The sequence below is a fragment of the Petaurus breviceps genome, unplaced genomic scaffold (genome assembly GCF_028583685.1).
Source record: "Petaurus breviceps papuanus isolate PSGF00001 unplaced genomic scaffold, PetGlider_PUasm1.0 91023, whole genome shotgun sequence".
In the NCBI taxonomy this organism is placed as follows: domain Eukaryota; kingdom Metazoa; phylum Chordata; class Mammalia; order Diprotodontia; family Petauridae; genus Petaurus; species Petaurus breviceps.
In genome coordinates, this window is record NW_027187398.1 from 2,807,286 (window position 1) to 2,825,922 (window position 18,637).

The 18,637-nt window shown below is 40.1% G+C and overlaps 1 protein-coding gene and 1 pseudogene across 13 annotated transcripts in view; both read right to left on the reverse strand.

Annotated features, from left to right (window-relative positions):
• BCAS3 (BCAS3 microtubule associated cell migration factor) overlaps positions 1 to 18,637 on the reverse strand; it is a 795,613-nt gene that overhangs the window by 140,090 nt on the left and 636,886 nt on the right. The gene's annotated exons all lie outside the window — the stretch shown is intronic.
• LOC138153688 (cytochrome c oxidase subunit 5A, mitochondrial pseudogene) lies at positions 5,915 to 9,782 on the reverse strand (annotated as a pseudogene).

The window sequence follows — 18,637 nt, forward strand, 5'->3', positions numbered from 1 at the left end:
GGGGTATGGGGAGAGGGAAAAAAAAGAGGAAAAGAGCCATTTGGTAGCTTCCCACTTTAACTAATTATTCTTGCTAATTAAGAGATAAACTTGGTTGTTTTTCCTTGCTGAAGGGGTACTCATAACTGGTGCCCTGGGTCAAAGCTTCATCCCCCCCACCCCCCAGTAGCTCTGCAAGATGGCTGAATCTGTTTTTTTTTTTTCATCCCCTCCACCCCCACCCCAAACACAGTAAAGAAACAGTAACATTTAAAGAGTGTTCTTTTTTTCCTAGGGACGTATTTTATTTTAAATCTGAGACCAATTAGAAAGAAAAAAAGGTAGCAGAATGATTGTAAATGCCCTCATTGGGATCCTTTCAAAACCTTCTCCAATCAGCAGAAATGTATCTGTCAGAGTAAACTGGGAGAAAAGACAGTTGCCCTTTGGCGGTTTCCCTTCTTAAGAAAGTAATATCAATGAAAATGCATGAGAATGAGGATTGTGCCAGGTGCCCTCTAACCTATGAAATGCAACTACAATCCATTCCAGCAGCAATCCTAACTGGGAGCAATAGGCTTTAAGTGGAAAAAAGAATCAGCTGGTAAACAATGTTTCTAAAGCAGATAAGAGTAATAAACGAAAAGCAGGAAAGAAGTTCCTTCAGTTGTTAATAGAATCCAGAAAACCCAACTGTCCTATCCCAAGATTTTAATTAAAAAAAAATTTTTTTTTCCAAAGTAAAGCTAGGTTGGGGAAAGGGAGAAGGAACGAACAATTCAGAGATAAGTTAAGAGAAGGATGTAGGCTAAGGAATCATTGAGTTGATGGGAAGAGTACATCAACTCCAGAGGAAGGAAAAATAATGAAACCACAGCTCAAAGGCTGAGACAGTAGGAGTCTTAAGGGTGACCTAGTCCAATGCCCTCATTTTACAGATGAGGTGAATGAGGCCCTGAGAAATTACATGATGTGTCCAAGATCACAATGCAAATGGAAGAACCCTGATTCAAATAAGTGAATCAAGATCCAATGTTCCTATCATTATGCTCCCTGTTCCCACTCTACCATCTTTGTTTAAATTTCAACCACAGGATTACAGAATCATAGATTTAAAGCTCAAAAAGACCTTCCTATAAATACCACACGTAAGAACTACCTACCTAACTTTGCCCTTTATGTCAGAAAATGAGTAGAATTTTGAAGGACAGGTTGTGCCTCTCATTCAGGTGGTTTTCCTCACCTAGCAACTTTCACTCTCAACCACCAGAATATATGCATCTGGAATATCACAGTTCCTTGTTAGTAAGTATGGCTACTGAAATGAATGAATTTCAGCTGGAAGGTGTCATTCCACATTGGGCATGTCATTACCAAAGAAAATTTGGAAATCACTGTTTCCAAAGACATGTGTAGACTACTCACTCCCCTTCCCAAGGCGGTCCATATTAGCAGAAAACACATGACCAGAAAAAAGAGAGATGAACTAGTCACATAGAGAGGATAAAGGACAATCAATAGATAGCCCTTGCACTCCATTAGTGTCCACATAGTGCCAACAGGGGACCACTCCAATGTTGGGTGGATTTCCTGTGTCAGATTTATGGAAGACAATGGATGAAACCTACCTCAGACAGGCAAGAATGGATGAGTATGAAAAGGGATGAACTGGGGCTAGCTAGAACTAGCTTGGGGAAGCCAAGTGCTAAATTTTCACTGTGAGCATTCTCCCCTAGGAAACTGGCAAATACTACAAATCAGGGATTGATTTATTATTTTGTTGATTACCTAGACTTTAAAAAGTGATGGAGAAAATGGTAATAATGTTCATTAGAGCCAATTGTTAGATATTTACCAGCACAAGTTAGAATCTGTATCACTGGAAAGGCCACAGAGGTGAGATTACAGATCCCCTGGAGTACTGAAGAATTAGAATGCATTTCCATCTATATACTCATGCAGGGCTCACTGGTGCCTCTCACCTCACTGGGCTGGAGAGATCCATATTTGCAATGCAAGGGGAAGAGTTCATCTCTTTCACCTTATGAGAGACTTCATTCATCCCTTATTTAAATCCATCACATATTACACTGCAAGTTCTAGAAGCAAGTCCAGAAATTCACCACAAGAGCAGCTATTCGGTTCCACTGAGGATGGGTGGAGACGGGACTATCACAACTCAGAAGATGAATGTTTAGCTGAGGAAAAGTCATTGTGCCAATAGCAACTCAAGCCAAATTAAGGATAGAGAGAGAGGGAAAGAATAATGGAGAGGGAGAAAGAGAAAAAGGAAATGAAAAGCCGGCACCACCGCAAGCAACCAGAATGCCAGGAGCAAGCCAAATCCCTGGCTTGTGGTTACCTGCTCTACTCTTTGTTAGACAACCCGCCGTTCCAGGGCCTCCTCGCCGTAGAGGCACCGTGGGTTAGCCGATGATTCTAAACATGCTCTGTAGCCCACACAAAGTTGGACTGGACAACCAATGCTACACTTTATGAGGGCCACGCCAGAGCATAAACACACTGCCTTCCAAAATGTCATTAATATGGACAAGTGAATAGATTCTTGACCACACCATGACTTGTCACAGATCTTCTTCCAAAATAGCTTCTGCTAGGGCCCCTGGAAGCATTTTCTGAAACACAAATAGCCTCTTGTGTCTCTACCCTTTGCCACATTCTGTTGAAAAAAAGCCACTTTCCCTAAAGTTTCAATGTGCAGTCATGGCACTGCTCTTTCTCTGTTTTCTGTTTGTCCCTCTCCTGGAACACTGCTAGATTTGGGGCAGCAAAGGGAGTTATCAAGGTCTATCTCCAAAGACTAGATTTTCTAGAGAATTTTAGTGCTAGAAGTTCCAAGCACATGACCTTGAGAAAAATATTTAGCATCTGACCATGAAACTATCCATTTTGTGGTGTATGAACAAAATGGAAAATGGGGGATTGCCCAGTATGATTCCTACTTACAAGAAGGGTAGATAAGTGGTGCAGGATAGAATGCTGGACCTCAGGTCAGAAAGCCCTGAATTCAAATGGGGTCCTAGACATATACTAGCTGTGTGACCTTGGGTATGTCACTTAACCTCTGTTTACCTCAATTTCTTCATCTGTAAAATGGGTATAATAATAGCTTCTGCCTCACAAAGCTGCTGTAAGCATCAAATGAGATAAAATTTGTAAAGGGTTTACCATAGTGCCTGGAACAGTCAGCTCTCTATAAATGTTTGCTATTATTATTATTATTGTTCCAAAGGAACCATGGTCCTAGAGACCAGAATTCTCCATTTGCCTACCTAGAAAGATAGCAGAATGTATAATAAAAGGTAAGATCAATGAACGTAAGAAAAAATGGCCTGAAATACAAAGGTTTTTGCAAGGGGACACTGTGCTTGAATTCTTTATGTACATATAACCTCTCAAAAAACTCCAATAGAGATTTCAAGCACAGCATAATAGATTTGAACTTTATCAAAGTTTATCATGTTCCACATTGATGGTTATTTAAAAAATGTATTCATCACAGGACTTGGGAGAGGGCATTCCAAGAATCACAGAATATTAACATGAGAAGGGACCATTATAGATTATTGAGTTCAAAACTTTATTTGTCCTAGATCACCTAGATGCCAAGTAGAAGAATAAGGATGTTATCTCAGGTCTTCTAACTCTTTTCATGGAATGATAGATTCAGAGTTGGAAGGGAAATTTCTCCCCTCTTCATTTTACAATTAAGGAAATTGAGGCTTAGAGATGTTGGGTGACTTGCCCAAAGTCACTAAGCTGAAGAGGATTTGAATAAAGATGTCCCCACTCCAAATCCAGCCCTCCTTTTCATTATTCCATGGTTTTATCAATGATAAGGAAATGGCTTAAGTATTTCCCCATTTCAATTCAGCCTTCATTGGGCTGCCAAAATGATAGTCCTAAGGCACAGATCTGACATGTCACTCCCCTGTTTTGAAAAGTACCAGTGCCTTTCTATTGCCTCTAGGAACAAATAGAGACAAACACCTCTTTTTCAGGCATTAAAAGCCCACCTCCACTTGGGTCCAATCTACCTTTCTTGCGTTACTACATATTATTCCCCTTCATGCTTTCTATGATCTAGCCAAAGTGGCCTTTTGGTCATTCCTCAAATGTGACATCCCATCTCCATCATTTCTCAATGGGCTACTTTCCTAGCCTTCATGATCTTAAGAAACTCATAATTCTGCAAGATGAAATTTCACCCTTTCAGATCTTCTCTCTCCCCACTTGTAGGACTTCATCATGCCCTGATGCTGGGTAATCTTCTCCCGTTCAGCTTCTTTCTTTGTGTCTCCCCCCCCAACCCTTAAATTGTAAGTTCCTTGAAGGCAAGGGTTGTCATGCCCTCTCCAGGAGTTAGAGTAGTACCTAGCATATAATAGGTGCTTAAGTTGTGTCTTTGAAGACAGACATAGTGATAAGAGTGCTGGCCAGGAATTAGAAAGATCTGAGTTCAAATTTGACTTCGGATGCTTACTAGCTGTATGACCTCGGACAAGTCACAACATCTGTCTTGCCTTAGTTTCCTCAAATGTAAAATCAGGATAGTAGCACCTACCTCCCAGGGTCATCGTTGAAGATCAAATGAAATAATATTGGTAAAGCCCTTAACACAGTGCCTGACACATAGTAGGTCCTTAATAAATGTTTGTCCTGTTTCCCCTACTCCCTATCCCTCCTCTACTCCCTGCTTTGTACAGGCTGTACTCACTCCATGTCTGGAGTCCATTCCCCCTACCTCCTCTTGGAAAAGTTGAACTCAAGTACTATCTTCTACATGAAGCCTTTCTTGATCTCCCCAGCTGCAGGCACCATTCTTTCCTGAAATTACCTTATCTTTCCTTTGCATATATTTTGTACATATTTATGAGAGTACATGCTTTATCCTCCTTGAAGACGAGAGTATGTCACTTAGAGAGCTTCGTGAGAACAGGAACCGTGTCTTAAACTAAATAAACCTTATATCTTCTTTAGTAGGCAGCACAGTGTGGTACACACAGTGGGTGCTTAATAAATAGGAGTCACAAAGAGTCAGACATGACTGAAATGAATGAACAAACAACAGTTCTTGACAGAAAGGTATAAACATGTTTTTCCGGGGTACTAGTACTCATACACCTCTCCTTTTCAATCTCCTTAAATAATCAAGGAATGCAAAATGAAATTGTTGAATTTGCAGATGACATCAAGATCCTCTGGCTACAGAAATACCAACTTAATCTGTATAAACTTCAAGGAGATATCACTAAGCTGTATGAGTGGACAGAAAAGTTGTCAGGGAGGTTCCAATGTGGGCATGTATAGGTAAAAAGAATTAGATACAGTGGAAAGGGCACTTGCTCTCATGTTTGAGGACCTGGATCCAAATCCCACCCCAACCCTACCTGTGTCACATCACTTAACTTCCTTATTTGGCAGTTTTCCTCATCCCATTTTGGCACTCTCCTGGTCCTAGGGCTCCAACCCCGTTCTGACTCTGCCCATGCTTGGTGTGAGTTGCTTACCTCATGGCCCTGATGACACAAGAGGTTTTCACCTGCACATTAGACGTGGGATACAGCCCTAAGCCCCCAGAGTAGATCAGAGCCCAGTGAGAAAGTGAGGAACATGGAGAAGAGACTGGCAGCAGTACAGAAAGGTCTGTTCAACTTGCTTATTTTTTTGACTATCTCCAAAATGCCTCAGTTTCTGACTAAAAAAAAAAAAAAGAATGAAAGCTAAATTTGGACTAAATGACCTGAAAGTTCTCTGTCACACTTTCAAGCTAGGATTCTAGAATTCAAACCATCCTGCCAAATGGTAGAACATCAATTATCAGTTAAGGTTCTTCAAAGGGAGCAGAAATTAGATCTGAAAAGGCCTCTTCTCCTCAAATCTGGCATTAAGGAAGTAGAATGAAAACAAAAGAGCAAAGATTCCTTCTTCTGCCTGGTACAAAACTGTGATACATTGGCATCCAGACTACTTCCTATGGTTCGTACTGGTCACTACATCCCAAGGAAGATTGAGAAACTGAAGAAAAACCAGAAAAGATCAAGTAAATGAATTATGAAGGCTCAGACTACAGGGATTGGGGCTGCCCAAACTAAAATACTTTCAAACTCTTCTTGTTGGGAAGATGAAGGTGGAAGGAGATGAGAGGAAGAGGAAATTTGGTTAAACTTCACAGAATCACATATGGTGTGGTGAGTCTGGTGAATAGAAATTTCTTCCTAACCTAAGGACTTTAGAACAAGGTGGGAGTGGGAGAATACACCTTGACTTTTAAGTAATCCAGTTTGTTTGGGGCACAAAATTTGAGGAAAGGATTAGTATGACATAATTCAGGAAAGGTAGAGTGGCAACAGATTGTGGAGGCCAGGCTTGACTGAACTTGACCTGAAAGATAAGAGGAAGTCAGCAAAAAGGAATGACACAACCAGAAAGATTTATTCATAAAGAAGATCTAACAAGTGAAGGGTGAGTCGGGGTGCGGTGGGTTGGGGTGCAGGTGAGGAGTGGAGGCAAGAAGATGTGTTGGAAGAGACTAGTGGTAATGAGAGCCTGCATTATAGTGGTGGTGGTGAAACTATTTTCTTTTCCCACAGATTCTTGGTCTTCTCTTAGAGATGGAATTACAAGTAGGGCAATTTTCACATTTTCATGCAAAATGATTCTAATCTTGTAAATGTGTTTAAGCTTTCATAGACAAAGAAGTTATGCAATTCAAGGACAGACAAGAGGATTGTGGGATCATAGTATTTCGAGATGGAAGAGAGCTCAGAGATCTTCTAGTCTAGTCTCTTTATCTCAGCAAAAGGGTTCTCCTACAATTGACTGCATTTCCCCCGAAGTCAGGATTTCAGAGTACTAGCTGAGACTGGAACCCAGTGAATTTTTGTGTAGAACCAAAATATATGGAAAGGGAAATGACTGTTGCAACATCAAGTGGCAACCATAAGAGACTTTGCCACAGCTATTCAGTTGTCCTAGGGAGAGTATGTTCACCTACTCCAAACCATGGCTTAGATAATCCTTTCTGTCCTATGTAGACAATATATGAACTTTGCTATCTGCATGTTACACCCCAGTCTGGCTTGGCTCCAAATAGTATTCACTGGGTGTGATTTACTGCTACCTCTTTTTTCCTTTCACTTTTCATTTTCCTGTGGACTTTCATTAAATGTTTCCGTGGCCTATGATGTGGAAAGGACTTTGTTAATGTCCCCCATTCTCAAACTAACTGGAAATCAATCTAGAGGGAGCCAAGGGGGACTTGCATAGTTGCTACAGTTGCCACAAAAGCCAGTTGCCTTCATCACTAGCTAGCTGATGGCTGTTCACCCAGGACATCCTTGGTGCCTTGCCAGAAAATCCCAAGAAATACTCCATTTCAAAAACAACCCAATGGGCCCACTTGAAGAGACGCCTGGACAGATTCAGTTTACCATAATTTGGACAAAACAAACCATAAGGAGCCAGCTGGTCATAGTAGACACTTAAAAAAAAAAGTTTGCTGACTGAGTGACTGAACTGGCTGATGTTTCTTTTGCCCTAAGAAGCAGTGATAGGAAATGCTGTCTATGGCCACTCAGCTCTTAATCTTCCCAGTCTAATGTTCAGTAATGGGTGGGTCTAGGCCAAACCACCTACAATGCAATAAGCAGGGCAGTTTGGTTGTAATGAAATAATAAAAAATTCATATTAATTTTTTATATAAATATACATGTATTCAGGGGCAGAAAATTCTTGCCACAGATGTATGTATGTGTATAAATCCTTTTTTGGTTGCATTTTGTCTTTATATCACACTCATTTCTGGGAAGGAACTCTCTCCTCCCTACCTCTACCCCCAGACTGAACCCTACCCTTGTGCAGAAGAAAAACAATTAAGCAAAAACATCTGATACAGTGACCCCATCTGAAAACATTATACAACATTCTATCCTGGTAGTTCCTGGTCTTTCTGCTGGGAGGAGTGAGGTTTCCTCTTTAATTCTCTAGGAACTTCACTGGCTTTTCAGTTACTCAGAGTACAAATTTCTCTTAGTGATTCTCCTCCCCCACTCCCTTTTATAATATTATAGTAACTGGAGAGTGGGGGGGGGAGGTTGGTTCTGTTTATTTCACTTTGCATCAGATCATACACATCTTCTCATGTTTCTCTAAATTCCTAGTATTCATAATTTCTTAGAACACAAAGCTATTCTTTTCTATTCACATAGCTTTTTCAGTCATTCCTCAATTGATAGGTACCCACTTGGAGGTATTTAGTTGATTAGTCAAGCTATAAATGTCATAACGAAAGCCCAAGGCAGCTAAATGGCCCAGTGACTTCAAGTCAGGAAGACCTGAGTTCAAATCTAGCCCAACATTTAATAGCTGTTTAAGCCTGGGCAAATCATTTAACCTCAGTTTGTCTCAGTTTCCCCATCTGTAAAATGGGGATAATAACAGCCCCTTCATAGGGTTATTGTGAGGATCAATGAAATAATATTTGTAAAGTGCTTAGAACAGTGCCTAGGCACTCACATAAATGCTTATTCCCTTTCCCTCCTCCTTCTAGTAGACTAACAGAGTACAATTCTTAAACATTACCTGAGGTGCTTAAATACTATGGCTTGGCTTCTCTAGAGAACAGAGTTATCATTATTCCACCTAATAAATGAATATGAAAAAGAATATTCATCTAGAAAAGTCAGGGGGAAGCTATGAGGATATACTATGCTATAAGCACATAGAGGCTAGATACATAGTGATTGTGAGGGGAAGAGTGAGGAGTGAAGGGGCAAGATAGAAAGCGGAGTATAAAGGATAGAAAACTAGCTTTAGATACAGGAAGACCTGGGTTTATATTCTACCTCAGACACTTAATAGTTATATGACCCATATATGTCATATAACCTCTCTGTGTCTCATTCCTCATTGGTGAAATGGGGATAATAATCTACTTCCCAGGGTTGTTGTGGGAATCAAATAACATAATGCGTGTAAAGCACTTTACAAACCCAAAAGTGCTATATAAATGTGACTGATTATTATCATCATCAACATCAGAGAGGGATCAGGCTGTATAGGTTTGTCTGGGAGACTGAGCAGACAAAACAGACACGTAGGATGTGTATGGGAGTGTGTGTTTCCCAGCTTTGCCATCTTAGGCTCTCTAGGCTTCAGCACGATTAACCCTAAGACATGGGGGTTGGTCTAGATGACTGATGAAATCCCTTGCAGTTCTAACATATTATAACTACTTTTTAAAGTTCAAGCTGTTTTTCTTCTATTAAGGGCCAGGCAAATATTATACAGACTGAGACTCAATAAAGAAAAACACTTTCAAATAATATTTTATTATTAGCATCTCCAGGTAAATGTGTATAATCAAGTAGCATTGACAGGAAATCCTTAGGAAGACCATCCATAGGAGTTTATGCTTTGTCCAGGTCCAATTCCTCTGGAATACAGATTCCCAATTCATCTAGAGTTGGTCTAAGCTCCTGGATAACATATGAATAGATTTCCTTACGTGCTCCTGCTTTGTCCTTTACAACCTAGTATTTGAACTGCACTAACAAAATCATCTAATTGCCTGCATGCCCTCAAAGGAGCACCAATGGTTTTGGTTTCTGAAACCAAGTCATAGCCAACCAGTGTATTCATTCCTTTTCATAATTCCCAGGCATCGAGATCTGAATTTGTTGAAGTATGTATTCAATGAGTATTGAATTCCTTATCTGTCTCATGGGACCCACGGGAGTAGAGCAAATTGACTAGATAGCTGCAGTAAGGTAGGGTGAAGAAGGAAGGGGGGGGGACCAGAAAGAGGAAGGGTAGGAAAAGGAGGTTACGTGGGTTTTAAGAGTCCAGTTGCAGCCAAGGTGGCACAGTGGTGGCCAGTATGGTTATGGTGGAGAAAGACTGATAGAGAGATGGATAGAACAAATGACCAGTCAAGACAAAGGTTGAGGATGTTATGCATGCATGTTATGATTATTTATGACTAGGCATGAGAGATCAGTCCACCAGAAAACTCACAGATTGCCACTACTCCTATTATTGTTAGTGATAGTAAATCCCTACAGAGTTGAACTCTTAGGACAATGTTTCTATGGTCTGAGAACATGAAATCTCTCTTAGGGCTCCAAAGGTAGGACATGGTATGATGTATTTCAGAAGACACACATAGTTCATTGAATAGGGAGAACAATGTGGGTAGAGTATGATTTGAGCATGCCCACATAAACTTATGGGTCTTGGTTGCTGAGTATATTGAAGAGCAAGATAAAGAGAGGCTCATTTCCCCCTTCTCTCTCTTTTCTGGGTTCATATTTCAGATCAACCAGATCCTGTTCTAATTTTGGTCTAGGAAGAGCCTTTCCCCAATTTCACCACATAAACTAATTCAATTTGATTTGTCAAAAATTTAGTTAGCATCTAATATGTGAAAGACTCTGCATGGCAGTAGGGATGCTAAAATGAAATAAGGTAAAGATGCCACCCCTCTAGGAACTAATAGTTTAATAGCAAGGGAGCAGGGGGTGGGGTGGGAGATAAACACATAAATAACAATAATAAAAAGTAGAATGTGATCAGAGCAAAGGGATCTATACAAAATGTTAGGAGAAATTCCAGGGAGGAGAAATCACTTTCATCAGGGGCAGAGAGAAGGCACCCAAGCTGGGTCTTGAAAAAAGGGAAGTGACTGAATAAGTGGGAAAGAATCAAGGATGACTGCACTTTCACCTACATTTCAGGCATGGACAGGAGAAAAAAGGGTGACTGACTGGATGTAGAGGATGAAAGAGGATGACTCGGGGATTTTAACCCTGTGTACTTGGAAGGGTGGCAGTGTCCACCACAGAAATAAAGGAGTCAGAAGAAGGGCTATGTTTGGGGAAAAATGATGGATTTCTTTTTTGGGTTTGTTGAACCTGAAGTATTCATGAGACATCAGGTGGTGAAACCCAACTGGCAGCTGGAAATGTGGAACTGGAAATTTAGATTCTTAAGTCATGGGCATTAAGGTGGGAATAGATCATATTTCCAAGGGAGAGTGTAGAGAGTGAAGAGAGGTCTTTCTGTCTGAGGTTAGGACCCTGGAAAACACACTTTAGTGAGAAGAAGATGAGAAACCAGAAAAAAAGCCAGAGGAGTAGTCAGAGAGGTAGGAGTAGAATCATATAGTGATATATCATGGAAACCAATAAAAACCATCCTTGATTCCTCTAGTTAGTAATGAGCTATTTCAGATCTCATTGTCAATCAGTCAAAAAGCATTTATTGAATGCTTACTCTGTACCAGGCACTATAGCACTGTGCATTGTGCCTCTCTGATGCAGGTAAGGAATACTCACCTTTAAGAGCTGGAAAGGTGCTAGGCAAAAGAGATTAAGGAGAGGCCAGGAAGATATGAGGAGAACCAGAAGCAGGTAACAGTGTCCAAAAGGAATGGGTGGACAACTGTATAAAATGCTGCAAATAACTTTGGTGGCATTTGAAGAGAATAGAGATTGGATGATAGCTTGAAGTAGTAGGCTCAAGGCAACTTTTTCTTTTTTAAGCAATCAGGGTTAAGTAACTTGCTCAAGGTTACACGGCCAGTTATTTCTGGGTGCTAAGTATCAGAGCCTGGATTTGATTCCAGGTTATCCTGACTCTGGGGCCTGTGCTCTTACTCACTGAGCCACCTGGCCGCCCCAAGGCAACTTTTTTTTAAGGCCTTGTAAGTTGAATATTAGGAGTCAGTAGAAGGGAGAAATCTGGGGTGGTGCAGTGAATAGAGCACTGCCTCTGGAATCAGGAGGACCTGAGTTCAAATCCAGCCTCAGACACTTAACACTTATTAGCTGTGTGAGCTTGGGCAAGTCACTTAACTTCAATTGCCCTTCCTGCTCCCCTCCAAAAATCAAAGAAGAAAAAACGAAGAAATCAAAAATGTATGAAAAAGGATATGACTGATGAAACAAAGTCATAGGGGAGACAGGAAGATCAAGGGTACAGGTTAAGGGTTAACCTTGGAAAGAAGGACTTCACTCTTCTATAATACTGAAGAGGGTATGGGAATTAATGTCAAGAAAGTGGTGTCAAGGAGGTGAGTTGAAGGAAGTTCAGATTGGATGGCCTCAATTTTCTCAATAAAGTAATAGATGAAGTTCAGGAGCAGCAAGGTGTCACAGTGAATAGAGTGGTAGACTTGGATTCTGGAAGACGTGAGTTCAAATCCTGCCTCAGACATATACTAGCTGTGTGGCCTGGGCCAAGTAAGTTAACTTCTCAGACTCACATTTCCTCATTCATAAAATGGGAATAATAACACCTACTTCACAAGGAAATGACCAACCAAGTTTTCAGAGGACTCATGATGAAACATACTATCTACTTCCTGACAAAGAAGTGATGAACTCATAATATAGACTGAGACATATATATTATGAGGATTAAATAAGATAATATTTATAAAGTGCTCTGTAAACCTTAAAGTGGTATATAAATATAAGCTTTAATTTTTTTTTTGCTGAAAGTGAAGAGGGATAAAAGCAGCTGAGAACTTCAAAAAAGTTTGGAAAAATCATTACAGGGAACATGAAAGTTAATAAATATATAATAAAAGTATTACTGTATAACACTGAGAGTCCAGTTGAGAAGAGTTACCAGACATTTTTAGTAGACCCAGTCAGCATGGTTTCATGACTTACCTTCATCTGTTCAGGATAAAGGGTGAAGAAGGTAGATGGCAAAAGTTATGCAGGACTGTAGGTCAACTGGGCAGAAACAAGTGAAAATCAAAGGAACAAGACATTTAAGGGTGTAAGAGAGAGGGCACTGTCGATATGGCCTACAATGGGTGAAGACTGGATAGAGATGGAAGTGAAAACAGAATAGGACCAGTAGACTCAGGGACTGGGGGGAGGAGGAGCTGGTAAAGAGTAATTAGGAGACCACAGGACAAGATGAAAATAGAAGAACAAATTTAGGAGGAGTAAAGGATTGGAAAAGGTGGAAGGGAAGCTCACTAAAATCTGGAAGTTGAAGATCTTTGAGGTTAAAAACAGTTTTTAGTAATGGTGAAATTTAAGGTGTGAACACCACAGTGAGAAGGTGATAAGAGTTGAGACATTCAAGTAAATGTGAGGATATTGTAATTTTCATGATGATGGAACACATGAATAGGAAGACTATCAGCCAGGGATCAAAGTCATTGATAAAGGTAAGCGTGTCCTAGAGGTCAGCAGACAACAATGGCAAGGCTCAGTAGAGGAGATGGTCCAAATTTCAAAGGACAGGTGTTGAGTGATGGTGGCAAAGTACAGGTCTAGAAATGGCAAGAGCAAGCAAGCAGCATTATAAGGACTCCATATACAGCCATGGTTTCTTTCCCCAGCTTCACAGCTTCACTCAAGAGGTGGAGCTGGAGGAGAGCCAGTGAGGAGAGCGCTTCATGAGGTAGGCCTCCGTGATACCAGCCTGCTGGTCTGCTCAGTTTGTTGTGGTAATGTCTCATTTAATGAGGGGCCAGAAACAAAAGGGAGTCCCTTAAAAGCACCAGGGCCTATTTTAAAGCAGCAACCAAGAGGTAGCCAACACACAAAGACCAGAAGCAACGGTTAAGATAAAAACACACAAAATTATTCATAACAATTCTTTTTTTGGGGGGGGGCAAAGAATTAGAAACTGAGGGAGTGTCCATCAATTGGAAAATGGTTATGGTATATGAATTGCTGGCATACTACTGTGGTATAAGAAATGATAAAGGAGAAAGTTTTAGGGAACCCTGGGAAGACTTATATGAACTGATGAACAATGAATTAAATGAGACCAGCAGAACACTTAATATAATTACAACAATATTGTAAAGACAAACAACTTTGAAAGACTCAGGAACTCTGGCCAACACAATGACCAACAAAGTTTCAAGGAACTCACAATGAACATCCTACCTATCTCCTGACAGAGAGGTAATAGACTCAGACATTATTTTTTGGACATTGCTAATGTGGGAATTTGTTTTGCTTGAACATACATGTTTGTCACAAGAGATTGTTGTTTTTTTCTTGCTTTCTCAGTGGTGGTTGTGGCGGGAGGGGGAAGAGATAGGAAGGAAGAAAAGGCAGATTCTCACTGACTGAAAGGAATAAAATTAAATTGAAAAATAAGATGAAGTACAGGAAAACGTGGCCTAAGATTAGGTGAGAGTTTAAGCAACTTGATATCCAAAAGAGTTTACTCATACAAACAAATAAGTTTACAATTTGACTTGCTCCACTGGGTTGCTATGCCAGTGTCCATTTGGGGCTAACCCAATACCCCACCTTTTTTTCTGAATTACTTTCAGCTGTGGACAGCTCCTTTTCCTAGACTTTCTGACATGGGAAATAGCTATATTTGTGCAACACTGAAGACCCTCAGCCCTGTGAGACAAGGGGAGAAAAAAGGAGCTGTCAGACAGGAGAGAATGTCTAAAGGTATGCAGTTCACAAAGGAAAGTCAGGTTTCAGTTAATTAAATAAAGTAAATGGAGTATAAAAGAAAGAGATACAGTCCAGGATAACCAACCTGTCAAGGCCTGAGAGTACCCATGATGCCATCACCATTTACTCATAAGGATATTCTCTGGGCAATATGGTAGCACCTTGCAGGAGGCCTGGGCATTTCTGATATGGAATTCAACTTTTCTGTTGAATGTACTACTGTAATCAGTCTTAGATGTCCCAGCTAAGTATTGTATGTTATTAATCACAGATGCTTCTTATTTCCTTATGGAATGGGACTCTGAAGCATTCCTTACCACTGAACACTGGACCTATCTGCTGGAATAAGCAAAATGTCATGGAAGGTTCCTTTCATATTTGTCTCCAGGCTTCCCTTGGTTGATCTCTGACTACAGAGGACTGTGTGCGTGAGGACACTGTTTATTAAAGCCTTTGTGCAATTTACAAATTGAAACAAATAATGGTGGAGACATTTGCAACTATGGAAAAAGCATGTTTACAAAGTGGAAGAAAACAGACTAAATAGGCTTAGATTACAGCAAATTTCTAACACGGCATGAAATGAACTCCACACAAGAACAGAAGGAGCAAATGGGCTGTTGAGTCATATTTGTTGCAGCAATTAGATCTTTTATATGGATCACCCACTTGGTGTGCCAGCCTTGGAAAATTGCATCTGCATGCACGGCCTTCCTGGACACTCCTGAGAATCCTAGACAGGGAAAAACTTTTCCTAGGCTTCTGGTTTCACCTCTCAGGCCCACAGATAGCTTCTCCAGGGTCCCATCATCTTAGTTCAGTGTTAAATCATTCAAGCCCCAGGTGCTTCCCACACTTTCCTTTGGAAACTATTCCCTGTCTCAAACCTTTTACCATGAGGAAATAGGCAGCTTGAGTTACCCTGAAAGGAGGCCACAACAAACTCCAGCGTCTTATTAAAAGTTCTGTATCCAGAAACAGAAGAACAACATACACAACGACTAAGACAATAAAAGTGAAAGGAACACTAGAAAGGAGCCAAATTCTGAGTAATTGGAAAACCAATAAGGGTCTTGGAAAAGGGATAATGAAATAGACCTTCCCAAAGCAGAGAGGTGGGTTTTCATACATTGTCAGCCTCAGTCCCTGTATTTATTGGTTGTTTTTAGATAAGCTGTTTTCCTTTGTTATATGTTTCCCTTGTTCTATTCCAGGGTCGTGTGTGTGTGTGTGTGTGTACGAGCACACACGTGCACATGCATATATGCTTTAGTGTGTAGGGGTGTGTGTAGAGATAGCCAGAAATGACTGTGATACAACAATAAAAAGCATCAATACAACTTATTTAGGGAAACAAACAAAAAATAAAATAAAAGCCCTGTGTCAACTTTCAAATCTTCCACAAGTAAGGATAGGATGACTCCCAGTGTTGGAGGCTGAGTTTGCCTGATGCAGCTGAGCTTACTTTTAAATCTGTGGGGTTTAGGGGAGGGGAAGAATATATTTTAGTCATTCATATTCTCTCAATGTGGAGTCCCCTTCCTAGCACTAAAATTGTAGTAAATTATCTTAATGCCTGAAGCAACAATGAATCTACAACCCACACCAGAATTTTCAGTTGCTAACAAAGGTTATTTTCCTGGTCCCCCATCCTCACCATGCCCCCCTCCCCGCTTAGTGCTCTCTCTTCCTCAACAAGCACATGACCTAAATATTCATATATGCCTTGAATTTACTTGTCTGTCTATATTTTGTATTTGTCCAATTAGAAGGCAAGCTCCTTTAAGTCTGGACTTTTTTGTTACTATCCTTATATTCCCAACAGCTAACACAGAGCTTTGTCCACAGCAGGCATTTAATAAGTCAATTTGAATTATAAGGACATGTTCTTCAAACAACCACCACACCATTACCCTGTCAGTCTAGTGAACAACATAGGAGATCTGGCCTAGAACAGACACAGGCTTAGTGAACACCATGACACCATTTGTTTCTATAGTTTCAACTGGATTTTAGACAAGAATAATGCTAGGATGGACATATGATCCCCTTCCCAGGGATGCTCCCTCCATCAGGATATATCATAAACCCACCATGCTTTCTCATCCTATGCAAGTCCTCTGCATGTCTTCCCAAAAGTGCTCCACAGAGCATCTACCCAGTGCTTGTGAAGACTTCCTAGTTATTTTAACAGCTCATAGGAACAGTGTTAACTGTTTTCCTTCATTCTTGCTACCTGACCAATTTACTTCCTTTTCTGGTCCACGTTCTCAAAAATCTTTTATGGTACTTATTAAATACAAGTCAGTAACCAATGGAAAAACATATCAGACAGTGACTCCTATGAGAGATAAATACTGATAATAATATCATAAGTAACATCTTAAAGATAAAGGGGTTTTTTTTGCTAATTAAATTCAATTTCATTCAACAAGGGCTTATTAAGCACTTACTATTTGCTGGGCACTATACACTGTTGATAATAAAGACAAATGAAAAGGTCCCTGTCCTCAAAGATCTGATAGTCTACTGAGGGGACACAATACATAAACAGATTAAGCAAATACAAAGTACTTTCATAGAGGAGAGAGAATTGACAATTGATGGCAAAGGTAAGTTTTACATGGATCAATTATGGAAGCATATCTCATAGTCATAGTAGGAGAGGCTAGACTTTATTTAAAATTTTTTTATCTATTTTTTCTGTATCAATAAATTTCCTAGTTTCTCCCTCTCCCCCAATGAGACAACTGTCACTTATTACAAAGAATAGGAGAAGAAAAACTCAGCAAAACTAACCAACTTATGAAAATGTCTGACATAATCTAGTGTTCTACATTCATAGCCCCTACCTCTGTAAAGAAAAGGAGGCAGCACATTTTATATCTCTTTTTTGGGGGGCCAAGTTCGGTCCTTAAAGAGAGACTATACTTTATTAAGTCTACAACAATAAGAGAGCCCCAAATGCATGTATGGGACATCATCTTAAGTGATATCCATAATAAACTCATATCCATAATAAACCCAGCACAGCATCAGATACACTTGGCAGGTTTTACTTGATGGAAGGAAATCTTGATGGGTTTCTACGGCGGGAGTTTGAAGTTTATTCCTATATTAAATGAGCTTGTTTTCACTAACCACAAAGTTTGGGCATGAATTGGCAATCCTTACTTAAAGTCAACATGAATTGTGGCCAAGGAGGCACAGTAGAAACCAGGCCTGCAGAAGCAGGATTTTGGTCTCAAATATCATCCAAGGAAAATTATCTTCATCTTTTTTTTCTCATAAGAATACTGATCCTTAAAGGAAAAAAAATCACCAAATTACAGGACTAAAACCTCTATGGAGCAAAAATTAATTGCCCTGCCTCAGGAAGGCCACACATAAACAGTCTAATTTGACAAATGTCTAGTGTATTCCAAGAGAAAAAGGAGAAAGAGGCTTTACAGTGGCCCCTGGTAACATGCAAGAGTGCAGCGGAACAAGGAATGCTCTTGAAATCAGAAGACCCAGATGCAAGTGTACCATTTATAAGCCACATGACCGTGGGCAAGTCACTTAATTACTGTTTCCTCATTTGTAAAATGGAAAGAATCATGCCATACTGGCACAAACTGTAAAGCAATATATAATTGTGAGTTATTACTCTAGGCTCGTTGCTCCCAGAGTCAAGGGGCTCCTACTGTGGCAATTTAAATGCATTAACTTTTTTCATAGGACAACTGCTTCTAACATAAAAGCTGGTATACTGGAAGCCTGATCTTAAACATTCTCTTAGCTTTCTCTTTGCCAGCACAAATAGCCTCAATTCATTAAGCGATCCCTCTGGATTCTATTTCCTAAGCCTTTAAAAAACAACAACACAACAAAAACCTAGTGCTATTCACAATTTACATGATTTGAAAGTCTCATGTGCAATCAACATTAACCAAAAGAGCCAGGTGAAGACGGCACGCTCTATATAATAACAACCACTGCCTATATCCTGCCAGAAGGTTTACAAAGGACTTTGTATACAAGGTCTCACTGGAGCCTCACCACCACCTTGTGAATTACGTTACTAGGCTCATTTTATGGATGAAGAAATTAAATATCAGAGGTGTTAAATTACTTGCCCAAGGGTTTACAGCTATTACTTCAGAGGCAGGATTTGAATTCAGGTCTCTCTCAACTCCAAGTCCAAA